The 13,424-nt window shown below is 48.0% G+C and overlaps 1 long non-coding RNA gene across 1 annotated transcript; it reads left to right on the forward strand.

Moving 5' to 3' along the window:
- The first annotated feature begins 421 nt into the window (after window positions 1-421).
- LOC115619057 lies at window positions 422-11,720 on the forward strand. Its single transcript, XR_003994903.1, has 3 exons — window positions 422-432; window positions 3,577-3,582; window positions 11,618-11,720. It is a non-coding gene; the product is annotated as an uncharacterized LOC115619057 (long non-coding RNA).
- The last annotated feature ends 1,704 nt before the right edge of the window (window positions 11,721-13,424 follow it).

The raw sequence follows: 13,424 nt of genomic DNA on the forward strand, positions 1-13,424 counted from the left end.
CACAGCTGCTGTGGTGGGGCAGTCACTGCTTTGGGTTTTCTCTTGCCAGCTCTTGAGTGGGACTGAAGGATTTATCCTGTTCCTTTGTTTTATATGGAAAGAAACCTTATCCCTGTGGCTTCTGTTGCTGCTTGGAGTAGGAGTGTTTGGGGGGAGATAAGGCCCCTTCCCGCTGCCTTCCCCAGGAGTGCTGGCAGCCTGCCTCTGCACAGAGCAGCAGCGGCTCTGGGGCTGGAGCTGTGCATGCTAATGGGCTTGGCTTGTCCTGGCTTGTTTGTAATGATTTGTGGCTGCATTTATACGCAAATCCTAACAACTTGCTGCTGAGTTAATTAGTGTTTTTTCTCTCTGCTTCCTGGTGCTTTAGTAAAAGGTCTTTATTCTCCCCATTTTGGTTGTGTGACCTGCCCCGTGTGCTCCCCCATGCCAGCAGTCCTGCGCAGAGGATGCTGGCTCCCTGCTGTCCACACAAAGGGTGATGCCAAGGTGTGGGAAGGATGGTCACTGGCTGCTCTGCAGGAGCAGCACACATGGGAAACAGGCTGTGCTCTGCTCCGGGTGTCCTTCAGGGAGTTCAGGCCCAGTTGTGTGAACTGGCTGGAGACCAGCATGAACCTCAGGTGGAAGCTGTCTGTTCTGCGTGTCTTCCCAAACTGGCCGAGGTGGTTGCTGTAGCATTGGGTGTCCGGGTGAGCGTTCTGCTCCCTGGCTCCAGTAGTTGCTGCTTGGTGGAGGAGGAGAACCAAACCAACTTTTTATGTCCTGAAAATGCCGAGTGTTTGCTTTCTAATGTTGAGATTGCATCTAATGCACTCAATCAGATTAATGATTCTCACCAGACAAGAGGCTCTGAGGGGCCTGTCTGGTGACTTGGACATGACAAGGATGGAGTGGGAATTGCTGGCCTTTGACATCAGCTGGGAGTTTGATTTTTGCTTTTGCGGAGGGGAAGGCAGGCATTTCCTCTCCTCCTGGGAACGGTGTCTTTGTGTCCTTGGCTGGGCTTGAGGATTTTACTTGTTTTGATCTGTCATTCAGTCTTATGTTTTCTGGACCCTGCAGGTGTTTGCTTTTGCCAGAGCTGTAAGAGTCATAGGTTAGAGAAGTTACTTGCTTTGCTTTGGGGCAGAGGTGGAAGGTGAAGACCCTAGGCACCACTGGGCAGGAGCAGCTCTAGGTGTTGCAGTGGTGTCAGGGCTGTGGTTCCCAGCTGGCATGAGGAGCCCGGGCAGTTCTGTGGGCGTCTTGCACTGTCACAGCTCTACTGTCTGTGTGCTTGTCCCACTCTTTCTCCTTTCTGCCCTCCAGCTGTTGTGGTTTAAGCCCAGCCAGTAATTCAGAACCCAGGACACCAGCCAAGGCTTTTTCACAGTTACTGAGTCAGCCTTTGGTTTTATCCTGGAAGGTAGGGCTGTGGCAGAGCAGAGGAGCCTGAGCCTGCTGCAGCCTCTGCTCCCTGCTAGGGCTCCTGCTGCTTGCCCTGCATGGAGGAAGGGACCTGCACTGCACAGCCCTCTCTCAGAGCTGGGGTAGGTCTCCATGGGCTCCTGCATACAAGTCCCTTGGGGTAGGGACTGGCTGTCCTGGGTAAGAGCAGTGCTCGGCTGAAGTGCCAGCAAGTGTTAAGAGCAGGGGGCTGGTCTTGGGAGACATGGTGATTCTCTCTCCCCTTGTGCCAGGTACTTCAAAAGGTTTTATTTTGGGCTTTTACCTTTCTTTACTTCTGTATCTTTAACTTGCATGCTATTTAGCTTGTGAGTTCTTTGGGCAATAAAATCCCTTCAATGGAATATGAGATGTTGAAGTACCACCTAGCTCATGGGAAGGAAACAACTTACAGTCTGAGGCCAGGGACTGGTAAGTCCCAAGTGGAAACTGGCAACCCTTTGCCCCTAGATTGACACTTGTCACCCCACTCCACATTGCTCATATTTAGAGCCTTGGTGCCTTCATGCCTGATGGTGGAGGAGTGAATTTGAGGTGGACCAGAGTAACTTCTGCAGCATTGCATCCATCTGGAAGAGGGGATGTACCCAAGTTAGTACTGAGCTCCACATCCTGACAGGAAAGCTGCTGGAAGTGGTAGCTAGCTGGTCAAGAGGCTTTTACCAGCTTCTGGAGCCCTGATTGCTGCATGTTTTCACTATCACCTGAGGGCTAATGAATGGAGGGGGTTTAGATTATTTTATTTTGGTTTCCTGCTCCAATGCCCCTTTGAGTTGAAGAAACTCTTCTTGTACCTAGTGGTGTTTGTCACCGTTGGATTTTTAGACCTGGGAGATGTGATTTTTCCCCTCCTCTGACTTTTACTCTTCCATTTCACATTCTGCAAGACAAAGGGATGTGGAAATGCAAACCTGTCCTGCCGCCATGCTGAATAACATGGTTTTGATTAATCCAAGGGGAGAAAAGTCAGTTTCTCATAGCAACCCTGATGATTAAAGCTCTGGGAGAGGTAATTATTCCTGGTGTATGAAACTCTCCTACCACAGTTGTCATGGGTGGTTTTCTAAAGCTCATCCACTGTGGCAAGTCGCTGACGCCGTTCATAGCAGCACTCAGGAAGTTGGCAGGCAGATGCCTTCCCCTGCCCCCTGCCCTGCCTTTATGTTTCTAGACTTTTCTGTGCAGGAGACAGTCCTGGGGCAGCACTTGGCAGGAGGAGCCTGGCCCCTGCTTTCCCACCGCCCCAGCCGTGTGCCATCATCCTTCTGTGCCAGCCCAGCTGCTAGAGGGACACTGTGTGGAGGTGTTTTGGATCTGGAATAATAAAAGCAGAAACTTTTTGTTGGAGGCCTCTAATCCTTGGGGTTTCGGTGAGAAGCTGGCTCGGTGCGGCCACAGAGTGGTACCATGTGGCACAGCCCATTGGTGCTGGTGGTGGTTTGTGAGCTGGGATATACCAAGGGCCTGGTGGAGGTTGCTGGCCTGGGCTGGGTGTCCTGTGGCCTCAGAGAGAAGGCACCCTTCAATCCAGGTCATGAACAGGCTTTCCCTTAGAAGTTCAGAGAGAGATTTTGTCCCTCCGAGCATCCATAATGAGTGTTGAAGGTGCTTATATCAGAGCTCACCAGTGCTCCCTATGACTCTTCCCCATGAATGCCTTCCCAGGGCTTTCCCTTCTTTGATCTCTCCTTTCTGGTTGACTTGCTCAAGCCTTACTCAAAGTGCTTGGTTTGGATTCATGACTTCCTCAATGTGCTTGGTTTGGAACAGGCTCTAGCAACCGATGGAAACCATACAGGGGGCATGGATGCCTGTCAGCCTGCCCCATGCATGCAGTGTTAAGGTTGCTCATGGGGCTGCTGGGGTTTGCCTGGAGAGGTGCATGAGTGCTGCCCAAGCTCTGCTTGGAAGGGTGACATTTTACCCTTGTACCCAGGTGGTGTGGGTAAGTGATGTTCCCAATGTCACCCCAGGGAACAGAGTTTAGATTCTGTCACTGTAACCAGATTGCTGCTTTTTTTTTTTTTTTTTTTTTTTTTTAAATCTTTCAAAAATACTTAACTTGGAGGAAAGACCTAAATACCTGTTTACCTTAATGAGCAGCTGAACATCTCAAACTTCTCCCCAGAGGAGCAGGTAATGCACTTCCCTGAGCAGCAGCTTTGAACATCAGTCCGGGGGATGGCATCTTTATAAGTGTTGGCTGGAAGTGTTAAATTCAAGCTCTGGGTTGCAGTGGTCTTGTTTAGCTCAGCTGCAAGAGCCTGCTGAAAAAGATCCAGTTTTTCCTCCAGGGTAGGACTCCCATGAGGTTTTCTTTGACTTTTGCTCAGGACCTCACAGCTAAGTTAAAGTTGGGACAGGCAGCTCTGCAGAGGCCCTGGGTAGCACCTACCAGCTTTCATTTGGTTATTGGAGTGTTCAATGTAGGTAGCTCAGCTCCTGTCTGTGTGGCATCAGGCTGCCTCTGTTAAAGTCTGGAGCCAGGGTCTGGATGGAGATGAGGCCCTGGGGTTTCAGGCGGTTCCCACTCCATTCTGATGCACAGGAGGAGGTGTGTAACCTGCTGGGAGCAAGGGTCCAGCTCTGGCTGCAGGATGATGCCCACTGTTCCACCTCACTGGGGAGATGGGTTTTGTGACCTTTGGTTGGGGTGAGGCTGGGAGAGCAAGGGCTCAGGGGAGTCTCCACGTGCTCGCTTTGTCTGCTTCAGTGCTTCAGCAAGGAGATGATACAGGGTCCCAAAGTTTAATTTGGGTTCCTTTTTGAAGGTGGCACAAGTGCAATCTCATATTGCTGTACCGAGGTCATTGCTATCTAGTGCTTTCTGAGAAGGGCATCTCATGGTGGTGTGACTGCCTGCTACAGCTGTCCGGCTGTAACAGGGAAAGGAGATGATCCGTGTGCTTGGAACTCTTAATTTGAGGGTGGGAAATAAGGTTTGGGGGACAAACCTCATACTTTCTCATTTTCTGTGTAGGTGCAGAAATGCTGGTTTGTGTGTGGTGTGTTGTTTGTTTGTGTGTGGGTTTTTTTTTTTGTTTTTTTTTTGTTTCAGAAATCCTCATGAACAGATTCCCAATGCTGTGGTGGGCTTTTAACTTCATAAAGCTGAGATTTTATAGGAAACAGAGGTCAGCCTGGGTAGGGTCCAGACAGGAGGGTCTCAATTTAGGATCTTGTGGTATGAAATACAGGTTTTCTTGTTCCGTTTGGGCTGGTGGAGCTGTGTCTGTCCTAGTGACTCAGTGCAAAGGTCTGAGGTGAGAAGCAACTTGAAAAGGCTGTGTGGCATGTGAGGAAGCAAGTTAGCTCTTAATCATATAATATTAGCCTCCTTTGCAGTAGACGCATCTGCTGTAAAATGCTTAGTGCTGAGAGGCTGATTGGGCAGCCCATGCTAAGTGTTCAAACTCCTGCTGCCTTTTTTCTTCAAACAATATCTTCTGGCTTCTAGATTTCTGATAAATTGATAAGAGGAATTGCGTGAGTCAATAGAGTTGTAGACACTTTGCCAATATAACCTTAGCGCTATTGATCTGCCAGTAAACTAAAGTCCGTCTTAGAGGCTGCCGATATTTCTAATCTCCTGTCTCACCAATTACAACCTCCCAGCTACCTGGGAAAGACAGCAGATTGGAGATGAGGCTTCAGAGGTTTTTCCCAGCGAGCCTGGGGCAGAGGGGGCTCCAGGAACAGCTTCTGGGGCAGCAGTAAGGCAGGTGCATGTTCAGGATTGCTGAAGAAGGGTCTCCATCAGTTCAGGGTTTATCCTGCCACAGTTCCCAGGGTGTAGCCTTGGCTGCTGGAGGATGGAGACAGTTTGGAGGGGCAGTGAGCCCGTGTCCCTGGGCTGCATCCAGCCCTAGCTGGGACACTGTCCCCAGCCCCCTGACTGACCATCGTGGCACAAGGCGGATGATGCCATTGGGGTTGTGGCCACAGAGGGGGACTCGTGGGTCCCTGTGGCAGAGGCAGGTCAGAGGGATGCTTGCTGGAGGAGGAGGGATGTGGGGAACCCGCTGTCCTGTGGTTCCTTCCCCTGGAGCTGTGCCTCTGAGGCTGGGGACAGAGCAGGGTGTTCAGCTGTCTGAGAGCTGATGGATCATGGATCAGATAGCTCCTGTAGGGTTCCCACTCCAGGTGAGGTTTCAGCAGATCCTTGCCCAATAAGCCCCTTTCAAGTCTCATTTATGTTTGAAAGTCTGTAGTTAGCTTTGGGAAGAAATCTCCAGATAAATGCTGTGTTCTTTCTAATACCCCGGAGTGAAAATCAATGGGAAGGATAATTCCTTCCCTTGTCCTACACAGACTTTCACGTGTTTCTACCTCCAGTGGCACCTTTTAAATAAAGAAACAGCCCTCCCCTTCCTCTTCTGCCTCTTGGGGCACAGCCCAGGCTCCTGGCAGATCACCCTAGCTGGCAGAGCAGGGTGGTCAGTCGGAGGGTCTCTGTCAGCCCCTTGGCATTGATTTGGGCTTTTACTGGGGTGGGGGGTGGCTGCAAGCACAGCATGTTGCTGGGTTTGCAGGGCTCAGAGTAGAGATGTTTCTGGGAATTATGTAGAGAGTGGCCTGGTAGCTGGAACAGAGGACCCAGGTCTTGAAGTTGCTGGTAGAGCAATACCATGGTGAAGGGGTTTATGAAAAACCCCAACATCTTCCTTTCCATAAATCCAGCAGAGTGAAGGTACTTGCTGTTACTAAACAGCTAGGCAGGTGGAAGATGTGCCCACAGTATTAGATCTTTTTTTATCCTAAGCTTGTGCAGAATGCTCTGGGCAATGACTTCTCTTCTGCTGGGCATCTGTCAGCATCTGTTTCAAGGCAGATCCAGTTTCCAGAAATACCTTGGTAGGAATTAGTAGCTGTGACATTATGAGACAGCTCCTTCAGAGCCCTGGAACATGCTTATGTCTAAAAGATGTACCCTCCAGAAATGAAGTTATTTATCTGGCCACCTCTGTGCAAGCTGTATTGAATTGTATTTTCCCTGATGTTGTGAAGTTACCGTATAGGATGTACATTAAAAGTTGTAACTATTCCAAGTGCTGCTGTTTCGGCAGGGTTTTGCTGAGTCTCATGATCCATTTGTAATGGAGTGGAGATGCTGAGCTGCAGCAGGATATATTCACACCAAAAGCTTTTTTGTGGAGGAATCAACTGAGCAGTCGAACTGTCTGAATGCTTTCTTTAAACTTCTGGTAGCTCAATGTACAGTGCTGGTAGCAATGGTGAAGGTAAAGAGGAGCGGCCTGTTGGGCTCCAGGTTGTCTCCCTGGTTAGAAGAGATGCAGCATTGCTGAAATAGCAGCAATGGAAAGCTGAAGAAAATCTTCAGTGTTGACCATATTCTCAAAAACGATGGTGTTAAAAAGGTTGAAGCTGACTCAGTCCTTTATGTATTGAGATATTTCGATCTTGTTCACACCTGATGATGCTGATGCCCAAGGCAAGGGCAGGTTGGAACAAGGTTTCTCTACTGTTTCTAAATAAGTTTTCAGGGTTTGCTTGGGTTTTGTTGGTTGGTGTTTTGGGGGGTTTTTTTTGGTGGGGTTTTTTTTGTGGTGTGTGTGGTTTTTTTTGTTTTGTTTTTTGTTTGGTTTTTTTTTTTTTTTTTTTTTCTCTGAAGATGCAAACTTTGTTTCAGCAGCTTGGGACCATTCCGTTACCTCTGTAGTGGATGGCCTGAAGCAGCAAAGGGGTTCTCTAGAAGTGGTGCACTGCTGACTCTTGTGGTCAGTACAGGAAAGGGCATTTCAGCACCCCAAGTGCTGATGTAATTGCTTTAAGGTAATTACTTGATGTAACTGGAGGTAGCACGTGCTAGGCATGCCTCAGCCGTGCTAATTCCTGGTCCCCAGAGCGCAGGGTGGTGTGGCCAGAAGGTGCCAGTGCCCAGGAAAGATGCTGTGGGATGTCCAGGCTGGGTCCAGCCCTTGGGTTGTGCTCCTGCAGATCTGTGCCCAGGCCAACAGACCCCATGCGGTGCAACTCCAGGAGCATCTCCTTGACTTGGGTGGGAGCATCTCCCCGACCTCCTGCTCCTTTGCAGGGACCCAATTCCTTGTGCTCCCTCCTTGCTGTGGCTTGCGGTCCCATGGTCCAGGGTTAGGCTAAAGGGTTTGTGAAGCTTTGTGGATGGCAGATAATTCCTTGCTCCTTTTAGCTGGTGCAGATAATGGACCAGGGGTTCAGCTTGCTTTTTCCACACATTTCTGTTGGCTGAGGCTGAAGCTGCTGTCTGCAGCAGAGCGGGGAGTCACTCAGGGTGACTTCCATCATAAATACTGCATGGCACTTGACAGGGAGAGATGGCACTGGGATGAAAACCATTCATTTGCAGCATCTCTGTGTCTATCTAGGTTTGCTTTTAGGATCAGGATCAGCTGAAGCATATTTCTGGTGGGTCAGTGGTGATTTCTCTCCAGTTGTGGAGAGTGTGACTCAGCCACCAGACCCTGCATTTCTCCTTCTTTAGATCCTGAAATATTTAGTGCTCTGTACATGAATTTAATCACTGAGCTAGAGTATTAATGGGTTACAGTCCAAAACCTCTAATTCAAATGTCTCTTGACTTGCAGGAAATTTTAAGTTTGGGATTTTTATGTTCTTTGCCAAGGTTGGTAATACAGACAGTGTTCCAAATTTCTTTCCATAAATTGGAGGAAGCTGTAATTTACTATTTTAAGAAGCACATGGTTCAAAAGACCTTTAATTAAAAAAAAAAAAAGTTCAGTGTGTGTCTGAAACTGTAAGAATTGCTAGACTGAATCAGAACAGTAACTTGTAGTAATTTGACCTGTGCGAAGTGGACATTTCTTCCTAATTTTCTTCTCCTCTGACCTGTCTGCATAGCAGTGTATTTATAGAGTCATGGAGTACAGGTCTGGAAGGAGACTGTTGCTGTACCAAGGGAGTGGTGTTGCTGAGACCATACCTGGCTGTCCTGCGATCTTGCTCTAGGCAGCCTGTGCCAGTGCTCCATCCCTCGTAGTTAACAGAGGGAAAACTTCACTCCTAACCTAAAACTTGGCCTGCAGTGATACAAGAATGTATTTTGGGGGCTTGGTAAATGAGTAAAATAGGTCACAGCTATTTTAAAACAATTAACTGTATGTTGGAAAACTTACCACTCTGTCTCTTTTCCAAAGCTTTACAAGACCAGTTATCTGTTGAAACAGAAAGGTTCGCATAACCTTCAAAACAAATCTTGAGATGTTTCACTCCACCTATCCAGTACCTCCATATGGTTTTGAGCCTGTGTAATCTCTTGGCTTTGGGATGGCTGGCAGCACTGAGTTTCCCAACATGAGTGAGAGCTGCCTTGCAGTGTAGGCAAGTGTCATTTTGGTTGTGGTAATACAAGGCAGGAGCACCCAATCTCCTTCTTTCTATTGTTTGTTGCTTTTAAATCCCTCTGTCTTACTCTTGGCCTTTTCTCTGCCTTACACTCTCATTTCTTGTAACCTCAGGGTTTTTGCTTTCTTGCTGCCTAAAGGTCTTTCCGCCCCTCCTGTGCTTTGCTGTGGTGTCTGATGCCCCTCCAGCCCGGGCTGGGTGGCACGGCTGGTTCTGGGCTTCGGGCTCTAATTGAGTTACAGATTTTGCTACCTGACTATTCAGCTGTTTTCTGGCATCACTAGTATATTTGAAACAAAACCCACTGGATTTGGTGTATACAGTCTACAGCAAATGCTGGCACCTCAAATATTAAAAAGGAAGTTGAGGCTAAAAGTAAAGTGCTGTTTTTGTAAAATAGTAAAAGTTGGATAAAAATAAATACTCCCATAGGAACAGTAACTTCAGCAGGCATGTGCTTACCTCAGGTTCAGACTGAAGACATGCTGTTGTACGTGAGGCTTTAAGACCATGCTGGATCACATCTGCCCTGTTTGGCCCCTGTTTTCAGGAGGTGTTCCAGTATGGGTGTATCGTACTGCCCTGAAGTACTGCTCAGATCTGCTGCAGGAGGCAGTGGCTGGGAGGGGATGCACGCCTGGCTTGTATCCCTTGGGTTTGCTGGGGTTGGTGCAGTCTATAAAATATTGTCCCTGGTGGCCTGGTGGAGGTGTGGCGTGAGCTATAAAGAGTGCAAGATGCTCAGCAGTGTATTAAACACTACTTGAGTACAGGAGGGCAGCATATCACAGGAGAGAGATAAGCAAAGTTCTCTGATTGTGGATCAATAAAGGTTAGTGACATCATATCTCAAAGTGAGAGAACTTGCTTTTTGCAGAGCCATTTATCAGGTTGCAGGCTGAAGCAGTGTTAACTTCTTCCTAACCAGATATCTGTTTCTCATCTGACTCCAGACCAGATAACTTTCCCTATCTGCCACAGAAGGCTCCCTGACCTTGCCCTCATAATCCTGGCAATTTAACATTAATGTGGCCATGCTGGAGGGGTTCTTTTCCAAACAGTTCCACTCAGCTCTTTGCTGCAGCATACTGTGTCCAGCAGGACGTCATGGCACTCTGCCGGCTGGGAACTGGGCACTGCCATTGGAAGTGCTTCACATCTTGGTGTTCATCTGCTGTTCTCTTCTTACTTGATGCTGTTACGGCCTTGGCGAGGTGGAAGATGGTACTTGTCAGTGCTAGGACACCAACAGAAGTTAGTTGTTTTGGTCAAAGGTCTGGCATTGTGCCAGGCATCTCAGGATGTGGTTGCAGAAAAGAAAGCATCCTTTGATTAACTTGTTTTCCATGGCAGCAATGGCAGTGAAATCATTGTGGCATGGTCTTTAGGGAAAGTCATGTGGGGTGGCAGGAGGCCCTAGGCGGCTGCTGTATGGCTGGCCCTCCTCGCAGGGTCTGTGCTCCTGGGTTTGCTGGTATTGTTACTAAAATAGATTATAGCTAAATTGAATGTATCAACCCATTCTGCAGTCCCATTTGCTGCATACTGTGAGGCACCAGCTTTCCACATGAATGCAACTTCTGAATGTGGAGAACGTGGAGCCGCATGTCTGTGCTGGCTGAATTCCAAGCGGGGAGTTGTGGGTGAATCCTTTGTGCTGCCGGCATGAGCGGCTCTGTGGGATCCTCGGAAACCTGCCCTAGCAGCACATGAGGGGATCTTCCAGTATGCTTTTGTGTTGCTTTTCACTTTTCGATCTTGTCTTCATGTTGTTGGTAACATCAGATACCTGCAAATTACCAAACTGTCATTCTTGTTACTTAATGCAGTGTGCTCTGCATTGCTAAACTAATTAGTACATCAGTAATGAGTTGAGCAAGAAGCAAAAGCATGAATGGTTAAGATATTTTGTATTTTCTTGATGTATATGTGTTAGTTTTAACTGTGTTTTAAAGCCTGCTGTTTTCAAAATAACCTTGGTCTGTTGTCTTCCACCTCTCACTCTTCTAAATATCCAAGTGATGAGGATGGCTTTTCTTCCCATAGTGGGTTGGAAGGGAAGTAAAGGCTCTTGTCCCCCAGTGAATTTATTGGGACTTTCCACCTGTGTGGCAATAGCTGCTTACACCAGTGTCCTAAAAGCTTCCTGGCAAACCTCCAGGGCCTCATGTGTTGCTTACAGCTGTTTTAGGAAAAATCCATGTTTTCTGATGCTACTCCTTAGGACTTCTGCCTTGCAACCAACCTCTGCTTGTGTCTAATTACCAGTTCCTATTATGGCTTGTATTCTTAGAAAAAGAGCATAACCTTTTTGGAAACAGCCTGTGTGATGTGGTGCTGCAGTCTGGGAGCTGTGATGCAAACTTCTGTCCAGATGCTACAGGTGAAGCATTACCTTGCTTGAGATATTGTGGCACTTTCAGCTCTACTTTTTCAGTGATGTTGAACTTGGAACACAGTTACAACATGTAAAATAGGGCTGTTTGTCCACTTTTTGCTGTGTTTTGAGGTTTATGTGTGACAGTGCTATATTAGGACAAAATTAAATATTCCTATGTATTTGGAACTTTAATTATACAATCCAAAACAAATGAACAACCTAATTTTTCATGAGAGTCCTTCATGCAATCGTTGCAGTCGAGATCAACGTTTACATCAGAGATGTACAAGAGCACATGTGTGCATAGTGATGGAGACTGCTAAAGTGAGTTCCATCGTGCTGTGATGGGAGCTGCCAGAGAGCTCTGGAGCTGCCTCTAGGTGCTGGCATCCCAAGTGCCTGGGGACTTCCAGCACAGCGGAGTTGGAGCATTAATGATCTGCCAGAGCATCTGTGCCCTGTGGTACAGGAGTAGGATGTAGGTATTTCTGCTGTGCAGGAGCAGGTCTCTTGTTTTCCATGAATGAGAGACTTCTGCCTGGAGGAATCTGTGGTCTTAGAGATAAGATAGCAAAGAAGGATGACAGATGGAGGGTAAGGGGCAAGAGGAGAGTTAATTCACTGAATGAACTTCTGTTGTCTAGCAAGGAAATACCTCCCTCCCCCCAAACCTACAGAGACTTGAGTTATAAAGACTTTTTGATTACCTTTCATCCTTTTTCCATTAGTGATTTCTCATTGCTAAAAGAGTCCATTTCCTGTGCTCCTCAGGCTGTGCCCTGGGGAGCAGCCACGGGCTGTGTCCTAGTGGGGCGGGGGGCTGTGATGTGAGCCTGTGCTAATGGGCCAATGTCCAAGTGGAAAGTGTATTTTCAATGAGGAAGTGCTGAGATATTAGTGGAGCCTGGATTACCCTGTGATTGTGCTGTCAATACTGCTGTATTGAGTCAGAGAGAGCCTGTACAACACAGGGAAACACTTAGCTCACTACTGCTGCTTACTGAGAAGCCAATAGCAATTTACTTGCTGACAGTTGACATCAAATCCATTCCCAGAGGTACAGCTCCTGCAAAACCACTGTTGGGCTCTCCTTCATACCTGTGCCTTCCCTTGGCCTTGGAGCTGCCTGTGTGATGATCCTGATGCTCCTCCAGAGGCACCTGCCCACAGGAGAGGAAGGAGGGACCAGTGCCTGCCCCAGAGTGAGGCCATGGGACTGGCAGGTAGGGACCAGCCTCCATGGAGCAGTGGAAAACCTTCACTCTGGAGAGCTGGTCTTATGTGGGAATAACTTTATGCAGATATGTTTCCTTTTCTTGCATGTATTCAGTGAAGAAGAGAGAATGTGGGTGCTCTGGTCATTCCATCCCACATCCTGAAAACTTGAAGTGCCTGGGGCCTCTGGGCCAGAGCAGCTGGATTCCTCCTGTCCTGCTTCTCTCTTTTCCTGGGATGAGCACAGTTGAGTTCTGGTGGCCCTTCCTGCATCCACACATAGCATTAAAGAAAAACTTCAGATCATCTGCTGCCAAATGTTTTTGAGAAAAACAACATCCAGGATATTTCTTTGAAGACTGAACTCCCTAAAATGGGGACTAACAACATGAAGGAGCAAGGGTAGGATGAGAGCAGAGCTGGGGTACGGACGCAAGATGACTGGAGAGGGGAGGGAGAAAGTGGGTGTGGTGGTTTAAGCCCAGCTGGTAACTCAGAACCACACAGCCGCTTGCTCACTCCCCCTCCCCCCTTTCCCCCCTGCTCCCAGAGGGATGGGGAGGAGAATCGAAAGAATGTAACTCCCACAGGTTGAGATAAGAGCAGTCCAGTAACTAAGGTATAATACAAAACCACTACTGCTACCACCAATAATAATAATGATAAGGGAAATAAGAAGGGGAGAGGATACAATTGCTCACCACCTGCCAACTGATACCCAGCCCAACCTGAGCAGCGGGTCTGGGCCTTCCAGGTAACTCCCTCCGGTTTATATGCTGGGCATGACATGCTGTGGTATGGAATACCCCTTTGGCTAGTTTGGGTCAGGTGTCCTGTTTCTGCTTCCTCCCGGCTTCCCCTCCTCCCTGGCAAAGCATGAGACTGAGAAAGTCCTTGGTTGGAATAAACATTACTTAGCGACAACTAAAACCATTGGTGTGTTATCAGCGTTGTTCCCAGGCTGAAAGTCAAAAACACAGCACTGCACCAGCTACTACGAAGGAGAAAAATGACTGCTATA

This window comes from Strigops habroptila, chromosome W (genome assembly GCF_004027225.2).
Source record: "Strigops habroptila isolate Jane chromosome W, bStrHab1.2.pri, whole genome shotgun sequence".
In the NCBI taxonomy this organism is placed as follows: Eukaryota; Metazoa; Chordata; class Aves; order Psittaciformes; family Psittacidae; genus Strigops; species Strigops habroptila.